An 8,887-nucleotide genomic window follows, 5' to 3' on the forward strand; every position below is an offset into this window, starting at 1 on the left:
TCACAAGTCCACATGGTCGGGGAGGCCTCAGGAAACTTACAATCATGGTAGAAGGTACATCTTCACAGGGTGGCAGGAGAGAGAATGAGTGCTCAGCAAAGGGGGAAACCCCTTATAAAACCATCAGATATCATGAGAACTAACTCATTATCATAAGAATCATATGGTAACCGCCCCCTGCCCCATGATTCAATTATCTCCACTTGGTCCCTTCCATGACGTATGGGGATTATGGTAACTACGATTCAAGATGAGATTTGGGTGGGGACCCAGGCAAATATATCAGATGGGGTCTTGTCATGTGCAATTTTTCTTTAAGTGTAAACATATTTCAAATTTGAAAGTTAAAAAAATAGATTGCCAGGCCCCATCTAAGACTTACTAAATCAGATTATTGCCAGTTCTTATGACCCATAACTCTGTACTAGGTGACCCCTGTGTCTGAGTTTGCATATGAAGGAAGTTGTAGGACCAGGATTTGAACCTAGGTCTGCCTGATTCCAAAGCTCTTCACCAGAGCAGGCTGCCTAATAGAGACTTGAAGTTAAGTGGAAATCCAGATTAAAAATATCAACAATATTTGAGATAAAAACACTCAGTGAGAATTGTTGTATTTTTATATCTTGTACTTTAAATATACATTTGGTAATTAAATTGAACTAAAGACTAAATTCTTCTTCCTGATCATAATTTCCAAGTCATCTTCATTTATTTTAAATAGGCAGCATAATTATCTCAACCAAATAGGCTATTTCCGAGTTATAATACCAAAACTTGCTCCATTGTTGGTAGAGAAGAACTCAAAACTATAATTGCAAATGTCACTGTTGTAAAGTATGGTTAAATCATAAGAATTTAATGATATATGCATTTTGGACAAAGTAAAAAGAGCAAAATCAAATTCTAAAGATAATTATCCAAGCGTGATAAAAAGTCAAGGGCTGTTTAATCTGTTTTCTCTCTCATTTGGCCCAGTTCATCTCTCAGATGGCCTCAGACCCTGGCAAGTAGAAGTTCTGAGCAGGCTGGAATTACCCACACTTGGGGAGATTGGTTGCCAAAGAGGTGTGGCTAGGAGGGTGACGAAAAGGGCTCTGTGCCCAAGACTTCGTCCTTCTCGCTAACTTTTGTGCCAGGCACCCTATTAGTGCCTAGAGATGTAAAGATGAATATGGCACAATCCCTGCCTTCAAGTCACTCCTGGCTTAGTTGGGGTGAGAGAACTGTGGATGGTTCAGAGCTGGGGATTGGACAAGTAAGGGCAAAAGGAAGGGAAAAATTGCTATTGGAACAAAAACTGATTCTCACCATTTCACATACTAGGAGACTGACATGAGTTATCCAGGTGTGATGGCTCTTTGACTTAAAAATTAAACTTGAACTACTTATTTTTGAGTAGTGGGCCTCCCTCCTCTGTGGCTGGGCCTGTGGTCTAGAAGGAGAGAAGGAGATTCAGAGAAAGCTTTTGGCTCTGCATAACAAAGCAGCAGGAATTGAGGACTGTCACCTGGCATCTCAAAGGCAACTGGGAATGAGTAGAGCGGTGTGGAAGCTGGGTGCAGCCTATGCTGACTCAAGGCAGGCAATCTCCACATTTCCCCAAATTTGTCAGAGAAAGGAGAACCTCAAAAGGGATGGAGTGGATGGACACTTTGTCACATAGGAAAGTGAAGAATTACAACATAATGCAGTGGAGTCATGTGCTGCTTGGGATGGGATCACAGAGGAGAATCTGCCTAACTTTGATGGGGTGGGGGTTGGAGGTGTGACAACTTCACAGAAGACATCGTGTCTGAAGTTGATACAAAATTATGAATAGGAGTTCATCAGATGTCTAAGGAGAAAAGAGCTTTCTAGAAAAAGGGCTCATACAGTAGTGAGTAACCCCTTCCCCACTCCATCCCTCCCCATTTGAGTTTTTTCTTGGGTAAGAGATTGTATCTGTATAGGGCTCTGCCAAAGTACAAATAAGTTCCCTGGGAGGGTATTAAGATTTTGTAGCAGCAGTTTCAGAGGAATATATTGGGCGAGTTTTATCAAAGGAAGAGAAGGAAACCAGAGCACTTAGCTCTGGGAGATCAAACCCCAACCCAGCCCTACTTCTACCCCATTTGGGGCTGAAATGGTGTTCCTGGGTAGCCAGAGGGCTCCAGAAGGAAGGAAAGTGGTGCTTGAGGAAGGAAGTGGTGGGTTGGGGGAGGAGAAACAGGACCCAAAACAGACTCTGGAGACAAACATTACCTCTCCAGCCAGGCTGGCTTTGACAAAATGGATTTTCTCTTGTTTAGATGGGAGATGACCAATAATTTGACCATTTCCAATCATTATCATGTTTGAAATGAGCAACATGCAAAACAAAAAAATGTAATAGTGACAATATAATGTGTTGTATTTACTGAGAGCTCATCACGTACTTTATATGCAATTTTTCCTTTAAACCTTCCCACCAGCTGGTGAAATACGTATGATCTTTAACATCTTCATTTTGCAGAGGAAGGAACAGAAAAGGGGTGAAGTCACTTGTTCATGGCCATTGAGCCAATAGGGACAGGTCCTGGATCTCAGTCCAGGCTCTTAACCACTAGCTGTGCTGCTTCTCTGCTGCTGGCAAATTCAAGCCTGAAATTTGGGTGTAATCTTATCTTCTGTGAGTTTGCCTTCCTGGTGTTTTGGGCAAAACAATTCTCGTGTTAGACTGTCCTGCATAGTAGTACCACGGGTCCTGCTCACTAACTGCCAGGCACTCCCCAGCCACTGTGACCAGCTAAGATGTCCACACATGCCCATTTCCCCAGAGTCCTCTGGGACTACACCACTGGCTAAGAATGATGCTAGGCTCATTAGGGAGAACTGGAGCAGATAAAATCTACAAATCTGACCATCGGCAAGAGGAGCTTGGGATCACCTGCTAATTCTGGGCAAGTTTTTCAAGTTCTCCAAGCCTACAGCAGGATAGTGAAATTGGTTCTCCAGATTCCAATTCCAGGATTTTGGTGAGAAGCCAACAGGTTCCTCTTATTTTGAGAATGCTTCAAAATAATTGAAGTAGAATGTTGTGCCAGACATAAGGAAGAGTAAGAAAGAGCTCCCGCCCAGAAGGAACTCACAGTATAGCAAGGCAAGTGGGGTCCTCAACTGACCCTCATATGCGATGACGTGATGTAGAGCTTTGCTCTTCTCAAAGTGTGGCGCCAAGGCTAAGAACATCGGCATCGGTGGATGTTAAAAATATAGAATCTCAGGCTCCATCCCAGGCCTACTGAATCAGAATCTGTCTTTTAACAAGATCCCCAGGTGGCTTGGATGCACTTTGTTTTTTGAGATAGGGTCTTGCTTTGTTGCCCAGGCTGGAGTGCAAGTGGCATGATGATGGTTCAGTGCAGCCATGAGCTGCAGGGGTCAAGCAATCCTCCCACCTCAGCCTCCCTAGTAGCTGGGATGATAGGTGCTCATTACCACGCCCAGCTAATCATTGTATTTTTTTATAGAGACGGGATTTCGCCATGTTGCCCAGGCTGGTCTTGAACTCTTGGGCTCAAGTGATCCAGCTGGCTCGGCCTCCCAGAGTGCTGGGATTCCAGGTTTGGGCCATTGTGCCCAGCCTGTATGCACATTTAAATATAAAGATCTCTGGTTATAGAGCACATAGGAGAAAATAACTAAGTTTGTTGCAGTGATCAGAGAAATCTTCCAGAGAAGAGAACACTAGACCTTGAAAAAACAAGTAGGCTTTTTTTTTTTTTTTTTTTTTGAGATGGAGTCTTGCTCTGTTGCCCAGGCTGGAGTGCAGTGGCGCTGTCTCGGCTCACTGCAAGTTCCACCTCCCGGGTTCACACCATTCTCCTGCCTCAGCCTTCCAAGTAGCTGGGGACTACAGGCACCCGCCACCATGCCCGGCTAAGTTTTGTATTTTTAGTAGAGACGGGGTTTCACCGTGTTAACCAGGATGGTCTCGATCTCCTGACCTCATGATCCACCCATCTTGGCCTCCCAAAGTGCTAGGATTACAGGTGTGAGCCACCGCGCCCGGCCACGAGTAGGCTTTTTTAGTAGGCAGAGAGAGAAGAGAATAGAGCCTACTAGTTAGGATCATACAGTTTTTCCCCTTGGAATTATTTATTGGTTTGAGACACCAAAAGGGATAAAGATTTACGTGTAATCAGGGAAACAAGAGTCTTTGGGTACTCACATTAGTGTCTGATAATAATATGAATTCAGTTTGACAAATATTGTTAAGCAACAGTTATTCATTATCACTCAACACATGGATGTTCCAGGTATGTGGCTGAGCAATGAACACAACAGATGTATCCTTTCCCTGAGTACTGAGTCCAGGTTGGAATCCCAGGAAAACCATGTCTCAACTGTGTAAACATGGGACGTTATTTAGCCTCTCCTTTTCTTAGTTTCCACATCAGTAAAGGGGAATCATAATGGCACCCACCTCATTGGATTTATGTGAGGATTACATGAACAATACACTTAGAGCATGAAAAATAGTAATAGAAGCATACAGAAGTTTATTAAGCACTTTCTGTAATAAGGAATAGTGTGCTCAGAGTAACTCAAATTTTTGAAATAGGTTAAACATTTCTGAAGAACTTTTGAGATTCCCTGGATTACCAGATCTTCTTATATCACTTCATTATAAATGAAGATTGGTTGAGGTCTTACGTTTCCTGACACCTAACGGCAAAGAACATTAACAAGAGGCTACATAATGTTCATGATGATGTGTACTCGTGAGCCCCTCCAAAACTTTCCTCTTTAGCTGTTTCATCCTGGCTTGTTCCTTGCTAATTGTGTGACCGTGAGCCAGTCATTTAACTCCCCAGCCTTTGGTTTTCTCGTCTGTATAATGGGGATAATCAGTGAACCTGCATGTAGGGCTGTTGTCAGGATTAAGTTAATTTCTGTAAGTAAAGTGGTTAGAGTAGTGCCTGATCCACATTAAGCAGTTGATAAATCTTAGCTAACATTGTCATCATCATTCTTATTTTGATTATTTCCCTTAGTTAAAGAGCTACCTGGAAGTTAAGCGCAATATAGGGAGGGTATTACTCACATGTCAAGTCAAGGCTAGCTCTCACAGTAGAGTGTCCTTTATGCTCAATTCCTTGGCTGTCCTGCCTCTTCTGTCTTGATAGAAACTTGATTTGGTTGATTTTTAGGCCACATAGAGCGTTGTTAGTCCATACCTGTCATGTGAACATACAGAAAAATGGGATCTGCATCCTCAAAATAAAAATGAGATCTGCATCCTCTTTCTGTTAAAAATGGCCATTCTCTTGCCACCATCACCCCCAAAACTTTGTCAGACACACTCTGTCTGCAACTTGAGTTTGAACATTCTTTATCAAGTTTATGTCATTAGCAATGATGATTTCTTTAAAAGGGGTAGATGAACTAAGTGCATTTATAGAAATGTGCACTTAGTCTTTCAAATATGACAGCTGCTCTGAAACTTCCAACCAGCCAAATCTCAGATCTTCTATCCTGCTGGGCTGGATATTTCATTGTTTTACCTTTTGCACTCCCTTTTCATTACTACACAATGTACTATTTCACCATGAGGTAAACATAGAACACCTGTTGTGAGTCTTTGAGGATTTCGTTCAGTGTTTTCTTGTAAAGTCAAACCAGAAACCCCCACTGGCAAAACTAGCTGTGTCTCATATTGAAACACAAACTATAAAGTGTCAGGGAAAGAAAAAGTGACTTAGCCAATGAAAACAGTGCACTGGGGGCCAGAATCTGTTTTCAAGATTTATGAGCTGAAAGTAAGTCGCACTTTAATGAATATTAAATGAAACCCATCTTATTCGTGAAAGACAGGCTATATTTTCTTATGAGCATGACCAAGGAATGCCTCTTTGCTGAAACTTGAGTTGTCTCCTTAAAATCATATGCATGTGAACACATTACAATCAATCTTCTGAGAACTAGAAAATGTGTGATGGTTTGGCATTATAAAAATCTTTTTTTTTCCCTCTAAAGTGTGTCAGAATTTTATGTGGGGGGGATGTTACAAGTGAAGAACAGGGAAAGAAAGCAGTGTCTTATATTTCAACGTATTTTATCCTTGGTTTGAGGTATTTGTGACTTCAAAAACCAGGCCCAAATTTGGCATAGGGGGTCAGACATGGGCAATATCTCTCCCTGGTGGCCTCAGTTCTTTTTTTTTTTTTTTTTTGGAGGTGGGACGGAGTCTCGCTCTGTCGCCCAGGCTGGAGTGCAGTGGCGCGTTCTCGGCTCACTGCAAGCTCTGCCTCCCAGGTTCACACCATTCTCCTGCCTCAGCCTCCTGAGTAGCTGGGACTATAGGTGCCCGCCACCATGCCCGGCTAATTTTTTTTTTTTTTTCATTTTTGGTAGAGACGGAGTTTCACTGTGTTAGCCAGGATGGTCTCAATCTCCTGATCTCGTGATCCTCCCGCCTCAGGCTCCCAAAGTGCTAGGATTACAGGGGTGAGCCACCATGCGCAGCCCTCAGTACTTTTTTCTATGCTCCAAATTCTCCTTCAATTTTGGCTGCCACAAAGTGTTCCACCCTCACTTCTCTACCACTCCCACCCCCAAATATCATCAGGAAAAGATTTGACTCTTAGTGTGAATATGATCTTTTTTTTTTTTTTTTTCAAATCATTTTATCTTTAATAATCTTGCAATAATTTAAAATATGAGAAAAAAAGTTAAATGTGTTCCCTTTACAGGTGATGCCACCATGATTGTCTCGCACAAGCATGATCAATCACCATGATGAGACTGGATGCCAAAGAGTATGACTGGCAAAAAAGGCATCAGGGCTCACAGATTGAAGAGTTTGGTTACGGAGTCTCTGAGAGGTAACGAGTGGCAGAAGAGACATCAGTTTAAGGGACCTTCAGAGGACAGGGTGCAGTTGCTGGGTCATGAGCACCTTGAAGCGTTTCTTGATGGTGATTCGGTGTCGGGAGTATTTGTCATCTGGGGAGAACTGAGCAGGAAGGGCTGAGCAGGTCTGTTGTCCCATTGGGTCAAATTTCTCCAGTGTATAGACCCAATCTCCCTGCTCACTGAGGTAATACTGGAGAAACATGATCACTCTTAAGCCAGAGGTTCCGATTGGGTCCGCAGCTCCGTCTGTCACCGTCTGCCGAATATGATCTTTTAGAAGGGCATTTGCATTTAAAATTTTCTAAATGCAGAAGGAAAGGTTGGTGTATCTGGGGGCATCTGGGAGTATGTAAGGAATTAATAGTGTATTGTGGGAGAGGAGAGACAGAGCCTCTTCTCCCAGGGGCACCTGTCACACTTTGTTGTCTGTGTCCCTGGAGATGGGCAGTGCAGTAGCCCTGGAGAAGGAGATGGTACCATTAGCTTCTCAGTGTTTCTGAAATCATACTAAAATACTAAGTAGGAACCTACCTGTGTGGCCTGGCTGTGTGTAGTAGACAGTTAGAGAAATAATCCTAGAAGTGAGGCAAGGCCAGCCTGACAAGGAAGTGAACTGAAATATCTGTTAGAAATACTTCCCTCAGGCAGGGAGGGAACCTGTGCAAGAATAGGGGGTGTGGCCAGCCGTGAGTGACAGACACTCATGGACTCCCACATTAGTGCCATATTCAAATTGAACAGAACTAGAATGCAGGGGTCCCAGCCTTCCAGAGTTGTACTTCCAGAATATAGTCTGAATTTTCTAGAACTATTTAGAAGTTTTTCCTTTTGCTCGTGAAGGGTGATGGCAGGGTATATCAGGCTATAGTCTCCAGGTAAGTGAGTGTGTCAGTCCTTTTCCAGGTTAAGGTATACTATACTAACTGGTACGACTGTTTGATCCCTAATTTGGGAAATGATACATGTAGTGGTAAAGAAACAGGATTTGGAATCAGACTGAAGATAAATCCCTGTAAGACAAGAATAGCAGCCATCTTGTTTGTTGATAACCAAAACCTAGCTTCACTGGTTCCTGGAACAGTGAATACACTCAAAAACTATTTTGAATGTTGAGGGAATGAATTGATGGGTATACTAATGAATGAACTAACCTGTTTGAAATTCCAGAGCTTCTATATTTGAGACTTATGACCTTGGGCAGGTTACCCAAGTTCTCTGAGTCTTAGTTTTCTTATTTGTAAAACTGGAAAAATAATACTCGGTTTACAGGGTTGCTGAGAGAAATAACATGATCTAACATATCCATAGCCCTTAGCACAATGCCTTAATAAAGACAAGCTGTCATAACAGTGATAGTAGCAGTATTAATATTCATCGCTGCCATACTCACAGAATGGTTGTTCACTGGGGGAGGAGGTGGGTAAAATGTGGACATAGATCTTCATGGCAGCCAATGAGAGATGAACAGAGGAGAATTGTTGTGGAGTGAAGAGTCTGGACAGGGGTTGTTTTATGAGGTTTAGGTGAGAGATTGTACATGCCTTAACCTTGACAGAGAAGGTAGAAATGGCTGGGATGAGGCCTTGGCAAAATGGGGTTAATTTGAACCAGTTTCCTGTGGGAAATCACCAGTGTGTCTGGCTTCAAAGCTCAGGCCATTTCTACCACATCATACTACATACTCCTACCTATGTGAAGGAAAGAGGGGGATAAATAAAATGTAGGTCTCTCTCTCTCTCTCTCTCTCTCTCTCTCTCTCTCTCTCTCTGTGTGTGTGTGTGTGTGTGTGTGCGCGCGTGTGTGTGTGTGTGTGCATGTGTTAAAGGCCTGGAAGGTACTGCCTAGTTGGTAATGGAGACAAAGTTGTTGGGAGGTAGTCAAAAAGAAGGGTTGGTGTTAATCAGAGTAAATTTGTGCCTTTCCCTTCTGGCTGGGCCCAGCCTTACCTCTGGATGGGAAGCACAGCTGATATGCTGCCATGCTAGGTTCTCTAGCTCATGCTTTCTGGAGG

The 8,887-nt window shown here is 43.0% G+C and overlaps 1 pseudogene; it reads right to left on the bottom strand.

Annotated features, from left to right (window-relative positions):
* Positions 1-6,876: 6,876 nt before the first annotated feature.
* On the bottom strand, positions 6,877-7,078 carry LOC105473333 (H/ACA ribonucleoprotein complex subunit 3 pseudogene; annotated as a pseudogene).
* Positions 7,079-8,887: the final 1,809 nt, after the last annotated feature.

The sequence above is a fragment of the Macaca nemestrina genome, chromosome 10 (assembly GCF_043159975.1).
Source record: "Macaca nemestrina isolate mMacNem1 chromosome 10, mMacNem.hap1, whole genome shotgun sequence".
In the NCBI taxonomy this organism is placed as follows: Eukaryota; Metazoa; Chordata; class Mammalia; order Primates; family Cercopithecidae; genus Macaca; species Macaca nemestrina.